The sequence below is a fragment of the Phallusia mammillata genome, chromosome 4, assembly GCF_965637545.1.
Source record: "Phallusia mammillata chromosome 4, kaPhaMamm4.hap1.1, whole genome shotgun sequence".
Classification (NCBI taxonomy): domain Eukaryota; kingdom Metazoa; phylum Chordata; class Ascidiacea; order Phlebobranchia; family Ascidiidae; genus Phallusia; species Phallusia mammillata.
The window spans coordinates 8,565,861-8,578,360 of NC_137255.1; the positions used below are offsets into that span (position 1 = coordinate 8,565,861).

The following is a 12,500-nucleotide window of genomic DNA, read 5'->3' on the forward strand; positions in this document are numbered from 1 at the left end:
CAAAATGTTGTCTTTGTGTCAAATGCTTTGGTACAAATCATGCCAAACAATTGAAAAAAAGCCGAATCAGACACTTTATCGGAACTGCAAATTTTTCTTATCCAATCTAATACTTCGCACAAACTATCGTCCAACGTGGGGTTCGAACCCACGACCGTTGGATTAAGAGTCCAACGCTCTACCGACTGAGCTAGCCGGGCGCACAAGGTTGCAGTCGACTCAAAATGGGTAAACCTTCCAAGCAATACACATCACACAGGCGTGAACATACGATAATGGCAAAGGATCGAACTTTCTGGTTAAAACAATTCTTGTTTATACGTGCAGTTGACACATCGGCTCGTTGGTCTAGGGCAGTAGTTCTCAAACTGTGCGTCGCGACGCCCTGGTGCGTCGTTTCAATCTTCCAAGGGCGTCACAGAATAGTTTCGTTTCGTGGCTTTTTGTTGTTGTATCAATAAACACAGCTTTAATAACAAGTTTCCTCAATAACTTTTATTTCCTGGTGCGTCGCAAGTCCAGAAAACTTTTCCAGGGGCGTCGCAACAACAAAAAGTTTGAGAACCACTGGTCTGGGGGTATGATTCTCGCTTCGGGTGCGAGAGGTCCCGGGTTCAAATCCCGGACGAGCCCTTCTAGATCACTTTTGGTCGCAACGTACAAGTACATTTTAAATGACTGGGTTATCGATACACGTCTGTCTTATATCGTACGCTTCCGTGCCTTACAATCAAATCTATCATTTGAAAAAACAAACCAACAATTAAATGCGTGAACGCAAGGTTTCTTACTTCGATCTTTGAACAGTTTGTTTGTTACATGCAATATAATTGCCACTTAAACAAAATGTTGTCTTCGTGTCAAATGCTTTGGTACAATCCATGCCAAACCCTTGAAAAGAATTCCAAATCAGCTAGTTTGCCTGATTTACAAATCTGTCTCATCCAATCTAATACTTCGCACAAAATATCGCCCAACGTGGGGCTCGAACCCACGACCGTTGGATTAAGAGTCCAACGCTCTACCGACTGAGCTAGCCGGGCGCACAAGGTTGCAGTCGACTCAAAATGCGTAAACCTTCCAAGCAATACACATCACATAGGTGTGAACATACGACAATGGCAAAGGTTCGAATTTTCTGTTTTGAACAAGGCTTATGTATACATGCAGTTAACACATCGGCTCGTTGGTCTAGGGGTATGATTCTCGCTTTGGGTGCGAGAGGTCCCGGGTTCAAATCCCGGACGAGCCCTTCTATAACACTTTTGGTCGCAACGTACAAGTATATTTTGAATGACTGGGTTATCGAAACAATCTATCTTATATCGCACGCTTCCATTTGTTAGAATCAAATCTATCATTTGAAAAAAACGAACAAACAATTAAATGCGTGAACGCAACTTTCTTATTTTGATCTTTAAACAGTTTGTTTGTTACATGCAATATAATTGCCACTTAAACAAAATGTTGTCTTTGTGTCAAATGCTTTGGTACAAATCATGCCAAACAATTGAAAAACAGCCAAATCAGACACTTTATCGGAACTGCAAATTTTTCTTATCCAATCTAATACTTCGCACAAACTATCGCCCAACGTGGGGTTCGAACCCACGACCGTTGGATTAAGAGTCCAACGCTCTACCGACTGAGCTAGCCGGGCGCACAAGGTTGCAGTCGACTCAAAATGGGTAAACCTTCCAAGCAATACACATCACACAGGCGTGAACATATGATAATGGCAAAGGATCGAACTTTCTGGTTAAAACAATTCTTGTTTATACGTGCAGTTGACACATCGGCTCGTTGGTCTAGGGCAGTAGTTCTCAAACTGTGCGTCGCGACGCCCTGGTGCGTCGTTTCAATCTTCCAAGGGCGTCACAGAATAGTTTCGTTTCGTGGCTTTTTGTTGTTGTATCAATAAACACAGCTTTAATAACAAGTTTCCTCAATAACTTTTATTTCCTGGTGCGTCGCAAGTCCAGAAAACTTTTCCAGGGGCGTCGCAACAACAAAAAGTTTGAGAACCACTGGTCTGGGGGTATGATTCTCGCTTCGGGTGCGAGAGGTCCCGGGTTCAAATCCCGGACGAGCCCTTCTAGAACACTTTTGGTCGCAACGTACAAGTACATTTTAAATGACTGGGTTATCGATACACGTCTGTCTTATATCGTACGCTTCCGTGCCTTACAATCAAATCTATCATTTGAAAAAACAAACCAACAATTAAATGCGTGAACGCAAGGTTTCTTACTTCGATCTTTGAACAGTTTGTTTGTTACATGCAATATAATTGCCACTTAAACAAAATGTTGTCTTCGTGTCAAATGCTTTGGTACAATCCATGCCAAACCCTTGAAAAGAATTCCAAATCAGCTAGTTTGCCTGATTTACAAATCTGTCTCATCCAATCTAATACTTCGCACAAAATATCGCCCAACGTGGGGCTCGAACCCACGACCGTTGGATTAAGAGTCCAACGCTCTACCGACTGAGCTAGCCGGGCGCACAAGGTTGCAGTCGACTCAAAATGCGTAAACCTTCCAAGCAATACACATCACATAGGTGTGAACATACGACAATGGCAAAGGTTCGAATTTTCTGTTTTGAACAAGCCTTATGTATACATGCAGTTAACACATCGGCTCGTTGGTCTAGGGGTATGATTCTCGCTTTGGGTGCGAGAGGTCCCGGGTTCAAATCCCGGACGAGCCCTTCTATAACACTTTTGGTCGCAACGTACAAGTATATTTTGAATGACTGGGTTATCGAAACAATATGTCTTATATCGCACGCTTCCATTTGTTAGAATCAAATCTATCATTTGAAAAAAACGAACAAACAATTAAATGCGTGAACGCAACGTTTCTTACTTTGATCTTTAAACAGTTTGTTTGTTACATGCAATATAATTGCCACTTAAACAAAATGTTGTCTTTGTGTCAAATGCTTTGGTACAAATCATGCCAAACAATTGAAAAAAAGCCAAATCAGACACTTTATCGGAACTGCAAATTTTTCTTATCCAATCTAATACTTCGCACAAACTATCGCCCAACGTGGGGTTCGAACCCACGACCGTTGGATTAAGAGTCCAACGCTCTACCGACTGAGCTAGCCGGGCGCACAAGGTTGCAGTCGACTCAAAATGGGTAAACCTTCCAAGCAATACACATCACACAGGCGTGAACATATGATAATGGCAAAGGATCGAACTTTCTGGTTAAAACAATTCTTGTTTATACGTGCAGTTGACACATCGGCTCGTTGGTCTAGGGGTATGATTCTCGCTTTGGGTGCGAGAGGTCCCGGGTTCAAATCCCGGACGAGCCCTTCTATAACACTTTTGGTCGCAACGTACAAGTATATTTTGAATGACTGGGTTATCGAAACAATATGTCTTATATCGCACGCTTCCATTTGTTAGAATCAAATCTATCATTTGAAAAAAACGAACAAACAATTAAATGCGTGAACGCAACGTTTCTTACTTTGATCTTTAAACAGTTTGTTTGTTACATGCAATATAATTGCCACTTAAACAAAATGTTGTCTTTGTGTCAAATGCTTTGGTACAAATCATGCCAAACAATTGAAAAAAAGCCAAATCAGACACTTTATCGGAACTGCAAATTTTTCTTATCCAATCTAATACTTCGCACAAACTATCGCCCAACGTGGGGTTCGAACCCACGACCGTTGGATTAAGAGTCCAACGCTCTACCGACTGAGCTAGCCGGGCGCACAAGGTTGCAGTCGACTCAAAATGGGTAAACCTTCCAAGCAATACACATCACACAGGCGTGAACATACGATAATGGCAAAGGATCGAACTTTCTGGTTAAAACAATTCTTGTTTATACGTGCAGTTGACACATCGGCTCGTTGGTCCAGGGCAGTAGTTCTCAAACTGTGCGTCGCGACGCCCTGGTGCGTCGTTTCAATCTTCCAAGGGCGTCACAGAATAGTTTCGTTTCGTGGCTTTTTGTTGTTGTATCAATAAACACAGCTTTAATAACAAGTTTCCTCAATAACTTTTATTTCCTGGTGCGTCGCAAGTCCAGAAAACTTTTCCAGGGGCGTCGCAACAACAAAAAGTTTGAGAACCACTGGTCTGGGGGTATGATTCTCGCTTAGGGTGCGAGAGGTCCCGGGTTCAAATCCCGGACGAGCCCTTCTAGAACACTTTTGGTCGCAACGTACAAGTACATTTTAAATGACTGGGTTATCGATACACGTCTGTCTTATATCGTACGCTTCCGTGCCTTACAATCAAATCTATCATTTGAAAAAACAAACCAACAATTAAATGCGTGAACGCAAGGTTTCTTACTTCGATCTTTGAACAGTTTGTTTGTTACATGCAATATAATTGCCACTTAAACAAAATGTTGTCTTCGTGTCAAATGCTTTGGTACAATCCATGCCAAACACTTGAAAAGAATTCCAAATCAGCTAGTTTGCCTGATTTACAAATCTGTCTCATCCAATCTAATACTTCGCACAAAATATCGCCCAACGTGGGGCTCGAACCCACGACCGTTGGACAAAGAGTCCAACGCTCTACCGACTGAGCTAGCCGGGCGCACAAGGTTGCAGTCGACTCAAAATGCGTAAACCTTCCAAGCAATACACATCACATAGGTGTGAACATACGACAATGGCAAAGGTTCGAACTTTCTGTTTTTTAACAAGCCTTATGTATAAGTTACAAGCAGTTAACACATCGGCTCGTTGGTCTAGGGGTATGATTCTCGCTTTGGGTGCGAGAGGTCCCGGGTTCAAATCCCGGACGAGCCCTTCTATAACACTTTTGGTCGCAACGTACAAGTATATTTTGAATGACTGGGTTATCGAAACAATCTGTCTTATATCGCACGCTATCATTTGTTAGAATCAAATCTATCATTTGAAAAAAACGAACAAACAATTAAATGCGTGAACGCAACGTTTCTTACTTTGATCTTTAAACAGTTTGTTTGTTCAATGCAATATAATTGCCACTTAAACAAAATGTTGTCTTTGTGTCAAATGCTTTGGTATAAGCCATGCCAAACAATTGAAAAAAGCCAAATCAGCCACTTTATCGGAACTGCAAATTTTTCTTCCAATCTAATACTTCGCACAAACTATCGCCCATCGTGGGGCTCGAACCCACGACCGATGGATTAAGAGTCCAACGCTCTACCGACTGAGCTAGCCGGGCGCACAAGGTTGCAGTCGACACAAAATGGGTAAACCTTCCAAGCAATACACATCACACAGGCGTGAACATACGATAATGGTAAAGGATCGAACTTTCTGGTTAAAACAATTCTTGTTTATACGTGCAGTTGACACATCGGCTCGTTGATCTAGGGCAGTAGTTCTCAAACTGTGCGTCGCGACGCCCTGGTGCGTCGTTTCAATCTTCCAAGGGCGTCACAGAATAGTTTCGTTTCGTGGCTTTTTGTTGTTGTATCAATAAACACAGCTTTAATAACAAGTTTCCTCAATAACTTTTGTTTCCTGGTGCGTCGCAAGTCCAGAAAACTTTTCCAGGGGCGTCGCAACAACAAAAAGTTTGAGAACCACTGGTCTAGGGGTATGATTCTCGCTTAGGGTGGGAGAGGTCCCGGGTTCAAATCCCGGACGAGCCCTTTTATAACACTTTTGGTCGCAACGTGCAAGCACATTTTAAATGACTGGGTTATCGATACACGTCTGTCTTATATCGTACGCTTCCGTGCCTTACAATCAAATCTATCATTTGAAAAAACAAACCAACAATTAAATGCGTGAACGCAAGGTTTCTTACTTCGATCTTTGAACAGTTTGTTTGTTACATGCAATATAATTGCCACTTAAACAAAATGTTGTCTTCGTGTCAAATGCTTTGGTACAAGCCATGCCAAACATTTGAAAAGAATCCTAAATCAGCTAGTTTGCCTGATTTACAAATCTGTCTCATCCAATCTAATACTTCGCACAAAATATCGCCCAACGTGGGGCTCGAACCCACGACCGTTGGATTAAGAGTCCAACTCTCTACCGACTGAGCTAGCCGGGCGCACAAGGTTGCAGTCGACTCAAAATGCGTAAACCTTCCAAACAATACACACCACATGGGTGTGAACATACGATAATGGCAAAGGATCGGACTTTCTGGTAAAAACAATTCTTGTTTATACGTGCAGTTGACACATCGGCTCGTTGGTCTAGGGGTATGATTCTCGCTTCGGGTGCGAGAGGTCCCGGGTTCTAATCCCGGACGAGCCCTTCTAGAACACTTTTGGTCGCAACGTACAAGTACATTTTAAATGACTGGGTTATCGATACACGTCTGTCTTATATCGTACGCTTCCGTGCCTTACAATCAAATCTATCATTTGAAAAAACAAACCAACAATTAAATGCGTGAACGCAAGGTTTCTTACTTCGATCTTTGAACAGTTTGTTTGTTACATGCAATATAATTGCCACTAAAACAAAATGTTGTCTTCGTGTCAAATGCTTTGGTACAAGCCATGCCAATCACTTGAAAAGAATTACAAATCAGCTGGTTTGCCTGATTTACAAATCTGTCTCATCCAATCTAATACTTCGCACAAAATATCGCCCAACGTGGGGCTCGAATCCACGATCGTTGGATTAAGAGTCCAACGCTCTACCGACTGAGCTAGCCGGGCGCACAAGGTTGCAGTCGACTCAAAATGCGTAAACCTTCCAGGCAATACACATCACATAGGTGTGAACATACGATAATGACAAAGGATCGGACTTTCTGGTTAAAACAATTCTTGTTTATACGTGCAATTGACACATCGGTTCGTTGGTCTAGGGGTATGATTCTCGCTTCGGGTGCGAGAGGTCCCGGGTTCAAATCCCGGACGAGCCCTTCTATAACACTTTTGGTCGCAACGTACAAGTACATTTTAAATTACTGGGTTATCGATACACGTCTGTCTTATATCGTACGCTTCCGTGCCTTACAATCAAATCTATCATTTGAAAAAACAAACCAGCAATTAAATGCGTGAACGCAAGATTTCTTACTTCGATCTTTGAACAGTTTGTTTGTTACATGCAATATAATTGCCACTTAAACAAAATGTTGTCTTCGTGTCAAATGCTTTGGTACAAGCCATGCCAAACACTTGAAAATAATTACAAATCAGCTAGTTTGCCTGATTTACAAATCTGTCTCATCCAATCTAATACTTCGCACAAAATATCGCCCAACGGGGGGCTCGAACCCACGACCGTTGGATTAAAGTCCAACGCTCTACCGACTGAGCTAGCCGGGCGCACAAGGTTACAGTAGACTCAAAATACGTAAACCTTCCAAGCAATACACATCACATAGGTGTGAACATACGACAATGGCAAAGGTTCGAATTTTCTGTTTTGAACAAGCCTTATGTATACATGCAGTTAACACATCGGCTCGTTGGTCTAGGGGTATGATTCTCGCTTTGGGTGCGAGAGGTCCCGGATTCAAATCCCGGACGAGCCCTTCTATAACACTTTTGGTCGCAACGTACAAGTATATTTTGAATGACTGGGTTATCGAAACAATCTGTCTTATATCGCACGCTTCCATTTGTTAGAATCAAATCTATCATTTGAAAAAAACGAACAAACAATTAAATGCGTGAACGCAACGTTTCTTACTTCGATCTTTAAACAGTTTGTTATTTACATGCAATATAATTGCCCTTAAACAAAATGTTGTCTTTGTGTCAAATGCTTTGGTACAAATCATGCCAAACAATTGAAAAAAAGCCAAATCAGACACTTTATCGGAACTGCAAATTTTTCTTATCCAATCTAATACTTCGCACAAACTATCGCCCAACGTGGGGTTCGAACCCACGACCGTTGGATTAAGAGTCCAACGCTCTACCGACTGAGCTAGCCGGGCGCACAAGGTTGCAGTCGACTCAAAATGGGTAAACCTTCCAAGCAATACACATCACACAGGCGTGAACATACGATAATGGCAAAGGATCGAACTTTCTGGTTAAAACAATTCTTGTTTATACGTGCAGTTGACACATCGGCTCGTTGGTCTAGGGCAGTAGTTCTCAAACTGTGCGTCGCGACGCCCTGGTGCGTCGTTTCAATCTTCCAAGGGCGTCACAGAATAGTTTCGTTTCGTGGCTTTTTGTTGTTGTATCAATAAACACAGCTTTAATAACAAGTTTCCTCAATAACTTTTATTTCCTGGTGCGTCGCAAGTCCAGAAAACTTTTCCAGGGGCGTCGCAACAACAAAAAGTTTGAGAACCACTGGTCTGGGGGTATGATTCTCGCTTAGGGTGCGAGAGGTCCCGGGTTCAAATCCCGGACGAGCCCTTCTAGAACACTTTTGGTCGCAACGTACAAGTACATTTTAAATGACTGGGTTATCGATACACGTCTGTCTTATATCGTACGCTTCCGTGCCTTACAATCAAATCTATCATTTGAAAAAACAAACCAACAATTAAATGCGTGAACGCAAGGTTTCTTACTTCGATCTTTGAACAGTTTGTTTGTTACATGCAATATAATTGCCACTTAAACAAAATGTTGTCTTCGTGTCAAATGCTTTGGTACAATCCATGCCAAACACTTGAAAAGAATTCCAAATCAGCTAGTTTGCCTGATTTACAAATCTGTCTCATCCAATCTAATACTTCGCACAAAATATCGCCCAACGTGGGGCTCGAACCCACGACCGTTGGATTAAGAGTCCAACGCTCTACCGACTGAGCTAGCCGGGCGCACAAGGTTGCAGTCGACTCAAAATGCGTAAACCTTCCAAGCAATACACATCACATAGGTGTGAACATACGACAATGGCAAAGGTTCGAATTTTCTGTTTTGAACAAGCCTTATGTATACATGCAGTTAACACATCGGCTCGTTGGTCTAGGGGTATGATTCTCGCTTTGGGTGCGAGAGGTCACGGGTTCAAATCCCGGACGAGCCCTTCTATAACACTTTTGGTCGCAACGTACAAGTATATTTTGAATGACTGGGTTATCGAAACAATATGTCTTATATCGCACGCTTCCATTTGTTAGAATCAAATCTATCATTTGAAAAAAACGAACAAACAATTAAATGCGTGAACGCAACGTTTCTTACTTTGATCTTTAAACAGTTTGTTTGTTACATGCAATATAATTGCCACTTAAACAAAATGTTGTCTTTGTGTCAAATGCTTTGGTACAATACATGCCAAACAATTGAAAAAAAGCCAAATCAGACACTTTATCGGAACTGCAAATTTATCTTATCCAATCTAATACTTCGCACAAACTATCGCCCAACGTCGGGTTCGAACCCACGACCGTTGGATTAAGAGTCCAACGCTCTACCGACTGAGCTAGCCGGGCGCACAAGGTTGCAGTCGACTCAAAATGGGTAAACCTTCCAAGCAATACACATCACACAGGCGTGAACATACGATAATGGCAAAGGATCGAACTTTCTGGTTAAAACAATTCTTGTTTATACGTGCAGTTGACACATCGGCTCGTTGGTCCAGGGCAGTAGTTCTCAAACTGTGCGTCGCGACGCCCTGGTGCGTCGTTTCAATCTTCCAAGGGCGTCACAGAATAGTTTCGTTTCGTGGCTTTTTGTTGTTGTATCAATAAACACAGCTTTAATAACAAGTTTCCTCAATAACTTTTATTTCCTGGTGCGTCGCAAGTCCAGAAAACTTTTCCAGGGGCGTCGCAACAACAAAAAGTTTGAGAACCACTGGTCTGGGGGTATGATTCTCGCTTAGGGTGCGAGAGGTCCCGGGTTCAAATCCCGGACGAGCCGTTCTAGAACACTTTTGGTCGCAACGTACAAGTACATTTTAAATGACTGGGTTATCGATACACGTCTGTCTTATATCGTACGCTTCCGTGCCTTACAATCAAATCTATCATTTGAAAAAACAAACCAACAATTAAATGCGTGAACGCAAGGTTTCTTACTTCGATCTTTGAACAGTTTGTTTGTTACATGCAATATAATTGCCACTTAAACAAAATGTTGTCTTCGTGTCAACTGTTTGGTACAATCCATGCCAAACACTTGAAAAGAATTCCAAATCAGCTAGTTTGCCTGATTTACAAATCTGTCTCATCCAATCTAATACTTCGCACAAAATATCGCCCAACGTGGGGCTCGAACCCACGACCGTTGGATTAAGAGTCCAACGCTCTACCGACTGAGCTAGCCGGGCGCACAAGGTTGCAGTCGACTCAAAATGCGTAAACCTTCCAAGCAATACACATCACACAGGCGTGAACATACGATAATGGCAAAGGATCGAACTTTCTGGTTAAAACAATTCTTGTTTATACGTGCAGTTGACACATCGGCTCGTTGGTCTAGGGCAGTAGTTCTCAAACTGTGCGTCGCGACGCCCTGGTGCGTCGTTTCAATCTTCCAAGGGCGTCACAGAATAGTTTCGTTTCGTGGCTTTTTGTTGTTGTATCAATAAACAAAGCTTTAATATCAAGTTTCCTCAATAACTTTTATTTCCTGGTGCGTCGCAAGTCCAGAAAACATTTCCAGGGGCGTCGCAACAACAAAAAGTTTGAGAACCACTGGTCTGGGTGTATGATTCTCGCTTAGGGTGCGAGAGGTCCCGGGTTCAAATCCCGGACGAGCCCTTCTAGAACACTTTTGGTCGCAACGTACAAGTACATTTTAAATGACTGGGTTATCGATACACGTCTGTCTTATATCGTACGCTTCCGTGCCTTACAATCAAATCTATCATTTGAAAAAACAAACCAACAATTAAATGCGTGAACGCAAGGTTTCTTACTTCGATCTTTGAACAGTTTGTTTGTTACATGCAATATAATTGCCACTTAAACAATATGTTGTCTTCGTGTCAAATGCTTTGGTACAAGCCATGCCAAACACTTGAAAAGAATTCCAAATCAGCTAGTTTGCCTGATTTACAAATCTGTCTCATCCAATCTAATACTTCGCACAAAATATCGCCCAACGTGGGGCTCGAACCCACGACCGTTGGATTAAGAGTCCAACGCTCTACCGACTGAGCTAGCCGGGCGCACAAGGTTGCAGTCGACTCAAAATGCGTAAACGTTCCAAACAATACACACCACATAAGTGTGAACATACGATAATGGCAAAGGATCGGACTTTCTGGTTAAAACAATTCTTGTTTATACGTGCAGTTAACACATCGGCTCGTTGGTCTAGGGGTATGATTCTCGCTTCGGGTGCGAGAGGTCCCGGGTTCAAATCCCGGACGAGCCCTTCTATAACACTTTTGGTCGCAACGTACAAGTACATTTTAAATGACTGGGTTATCGATACACGTCTGTCTTATATCGTACGCTTCCGTGCCTTACAATCAAATCTATCATTTGAAAAAACAAACCAACAATTAAATGCGTGAACGCAAGGTTTCTTACTTCGATCTTTGAACAGTTTGTTTGTTACATGCAATATAATTGCCACTTAAACGAAATGTTGTCTTCGTGTCAAATGCTTTGGTACAAGCCATGCCAAACACTTGAAAATAATTACAAATCAGCTAGTTTGCCTGATTTACAAATCTGTCTCATCCAATCTAATACTTCGCACAAAATATCGCCCAACGTGGGGCTCGAACCGGCGACCGTTGGATTAAGAGTCCAACGCTCTACCGACTGAGCTAGCCGGGCGCACAAGGTTGCAGTCGACTCAAAATGCGTAAACCTTCCAAGCAATACACATCACATAGGTGTGAACATACGACAATGGCAAAGGTTCGAACTTTCTGTTTTTTAACAAGCCTTATGTATAAGTTACATGCAGTTAACACATCGGCTCGTTGGTCTAGGGGTATGATTCTCGCTTTGGGTGCGAGAGGTCACGGGTTCAAATCCCGGACGAGCCCTTCTATAACACTTTTGGTCGCAACGTACAAGTATATTTTGAATGACTGGGTTATCGAAACAATATGTCTTATATCGCACGCTTCCATTTGTTAGAATCAAATCTATCATTTGAAAAAAACGAACAAACAATTAAATGCGTGAACGCAACGTTTCTTACTTTGATCTTTAAACAGTTTGTTTGTTCAATGCAATATAATTGCCAATTCAACAAAATGTTGTCTTTGTGTCAAATGCTTTGGTATAAATCATGTCAAACAATTGAAAAAAGCCAAATCAGCCACTTTATCGGAACTGCAAAGTTTTCTTCCAATCTAATACTTCGCACAAACTATCGCTCAACGTGGGGCTCGAACCCACGACCGTTGGATTAAGAGTCCAACGTTCTACCGACTGAGCTAGCCGGGCGCACAAGGTTGCAGTCGACACAAAATGGGTAAACCTTCCAAGCAATACACATCACACAGGCGTGAACATACGATAATGGCAAAGGATCGAACTTTCTGGTTAAAACAATTCTTGTTTATACGTGCAGTTGACACATCGGCTCGTTGATCTAGAGCAGTAGTTCTCAAACTGTGCGTCGCGACGCCCTGGTGCGTCGTTTCAATCTTCCAAGGGC

At 42.3% G+C, this 12,500-nt stretch overlaps 26 non-coding genes across 26 annotated transcripts; 10 read left to right on the forward strand and 16 right to left on the reverse strand.

The window, feature by feature from the left end:
• Positions 1–127: 127 nt before the first annotated feature.
• Trnak-cuu (transfer RNA lysine (anticodon CUU)) lies at positions 128–200 on the reverse strand. Its single transcript has one exon. It is a non-coding gene; the product is annotated as a tRNA-Lys (tRNA).
• Positions 201–970: 770 nt separating this feature from the next.
• Trnak-cuu (transfer RNA lysine (anticodon CUU)) lies at positions 971–1,043 on the reverse strand. Its single transcript has one exon. It is a non-coding gene; the product is annotated as a tRNA-Lys (tRNA).
• Positions 1,044–1,180: 137 nt separating this feature from the next.
• Trnap-ugg (transfer RNA proline (anticodon UGG)) lies at positions 1,181–1,252 on the forward strand. The gene has a single exon. It is a non-coding gene; the product is annotated as a tRNA-Pro (tRNA).
• A 335-nt stretch (positions 1,253–1,587) lies between these two features.
• Trnak-cuu (transfer RNA lysine (anticodon CUU)) lies at positions 1,588–1,660 on the reverse strand. Its single transcript has one exon. It is a non-coding gene; the product is annotated as a tRNA-Lys (tRNA).
• Positions 1,661–2,430: 770 nt separating this feature from the next.
• Positions 2,431–2,503, reverse strand: Trnak-cuu (transfer RNA lysine (anticodon CUU)). The gene has a single exon. It is a non-coding gene; the product is annotated as a tRNA-Lys (tRNA).
• Positions 2,504–2,640: 137 nt separating this feature from the next.
• On the forward strand, positions 2,641–2,712 carry Trnap-ugg (transfer RNA proline (anticodon UGG)). The gene has a single exon. It is a non-coding gene; the product is annotated as a tRNA-Pro (tRNA).
• Positions 2,713–3,048: 336 nt separating this feature from the next.
• On the reverse strand, positions 3,049–3,121 carry Trnak-cuu (transfer RNA lysine (anticodon CUU)). Its single transcript has one exon. It is a non-coding gene; the product is annotated as a tRNA-Lys (tRNA).
• Positions 3,122–3,258: 137 nt separating this feature from the next.
• On the forward strand, positions 3,259–3,330 carry Trnap-ugg (transfer RNA proline (anticodon UGG)). Its single transcript has one exon. It is a non-coding gene; the product is annotated as a tRNA-Pro (tRNA).
• Positions 3,331–3,666: 336 nt separating this feature from the next.
• Positions 3,667–3,739, reverse strand: Trnak-cuu (transfer RNA lysine (anticodon CUU)). The gene has a single exon. It is a non-coding gene; the product is annotated as a tRNA-Lys (tRNA).
• A 770-nt stretch (positions 3,740–4,509) lies between these two features.
• Trnak-cuu (transfer RNA lysine (anticodon CUU)) lies at positions 4,510–4,582 on the reverse strand. Its single transcript has one exon. It is a non-coding gene; the product is annotated as a tRNA-Lys (tRNA).
• A 143-nt stretch (positions 4,583–4,725) lies between these two features.
• Positions 4,726–4,797, forward strand: Trnap-ugg (transfer RNA proline (anticodon UGG)). The gene has a single exon. It is a non-coding gene; the product is annotated as a tRNA-Pro (tRNA).
• A 333-nt stretch (positions 4,798–5,130) lies between these two features.
• Positions 5,131–5,203, reverse strand: Trnak-cuu (transfer RNA lysine (anticodon CUU)). The gene has a single exon. It is a non-coding gene; the product is annotated as a tRNA-Lys (tRNA).
• A 770-nt stretch (positions 5,204–5,973) lies between these two features.
• Trnak-cuu (transfer RNA lysine (anticodon CUU)) lies at positions 5,974–6,046 on the reverse strand. Its single transcript has one exon. It is a non-coding gene; the product is annotated as a tRNA-Lys (tRNA).
• A 137-nt stretch (positions 6,047–6,183) lies between these two features.
• On the forward strand, positions 6,184–6,255 carry Trnap-cgg (transfer RNA proline (anticodon CGG)). The gene has a single exon. It is a non-coding gene; the product is annotated as a tRNA-Pro (tRNA).
• A 337-nt stretch (positions 6,256–6,592) lies between these two features.
• Trnak-cuu (transfer RNA lysine (anticodon CUU)) lies at positions 6,593–6,665 on the reverse strand. The gene has a single exon. It is a non-coding gene; the product is annotated as a tRNA-Lys (tRNA).
• A 137-nt stretch (positions 6,666–6,802) lies between these two features.
• Positions 6,803–6,874, forward strand: Trnap-cgg (transfer RNA proline (anticodon CGG)). The gene has a single exon. It is a non-coding gene; the product is annotated as a tRNA-Pro (tRNA).
• Positions 6,875–7,420: 546 nt separating this feature from the next.
• Positions 7,421–7,492, forward strand: Trnap-ugg (transfer RNA proline (anticodon UGG)). Its single transcript has one exon. It is a non-coding gene; the product is annotated as a tRNA-Pro (tRNA).
• A 335-nt stretch (positions 7,493–7,827) lies between these two features.
• On the reverse strand, positions 7,828–7,900 carry Trnak-cuu (transfer RNA lysine (anticodon CUU)). Its single transcript has one exon. It is a non-coding gene; the product is annotated as a tRNA-Lys (tRNA).
• A 770-nt stretch (positions 7,901–8,670) lies between these two features.
• Trnak-cuu (transfer RNA lysine (anticodon CUU)) lies at positions 8,671–8,743 on the reverse strand. The gene has a single exon. It is a non-coding gene; the product is annotated as a tRNA-Lys (tRNA).
• Positions 8,744–8,880: 137 nt separating this feature from the next.
• On the forward strand, positions 8,881–8,952 carry Trnap-ugg (transfer RNA proline (anticodon UGG)). Its single transcript has one exon. It is a non-coding gene; the product is annotated as a tRNA-Pro (tRNA).
• Positions 8,953–9,288: 336 nt separating this feature from the next.
• Trnak-cuu (transfer RNA lysine (anticodon CUU)) lies at positions 9,289–9,361 on the reverse strand. Its single transcript has one exon. It is a non-coding gene; the product is annotated as a tRNA-Lys (tRNA).
• Positions 9,362–10,130: 769 nt separating this feature from the next.
• Trnak-cuu (transfer RNA lysine (anticodon CUU)) lies at positions 10,131–10,203 on the reverse strand. The gene has a single exon. It is a non-coding gene; the product is annotated as a tRNA-Lys (tRNA).
• A 770-nt stretch (positions 10,204–10,973) lies between these two features.
• Trnak-cuu (transfer RNA lysine (anticodon CUU)) lies at positions 10,974–11,046 on the reverse strand. Its single transcript has one exon. It is a non-coding gene; the product is annotated as a tRNA-Lys (tRNA).
• Positions 11,047–11,183: 137 nt separating this feature from the next.
• Trnap-cgg (transfer RNA proline (anticodon CGG)) lies at positions 11,184–11,255 on the forward strand. Its single transcript has one exon. It is a non-coding gene; the product is annotated as a tRNA-Pro (tRNA).
• Positions 11,256–11,808: 553 nt separating this feature from the next.
• Positions 11,809–11,880, forward strand: Trnap-ugg (transfer RNA proline (anticodon UGG)). The gene has a single exon. It is a non-coding gene; the product is annotated as a tRNA-Pro (tRNA).
• Positions 11,881–12,213: 333 nt separating this feature from the next.
• On the reverse strand, positions 12,214–12,286 carry Trnak-cuu (transfer RNA lysine (anticodon CUU)). The gene has a single exon. It is a non-coding gene; the product is annotated as a tRNA-Lys (tRNA).
• Between the last annotated feature and the right edge of the window lie 214 nt (positions 12,287–12,500).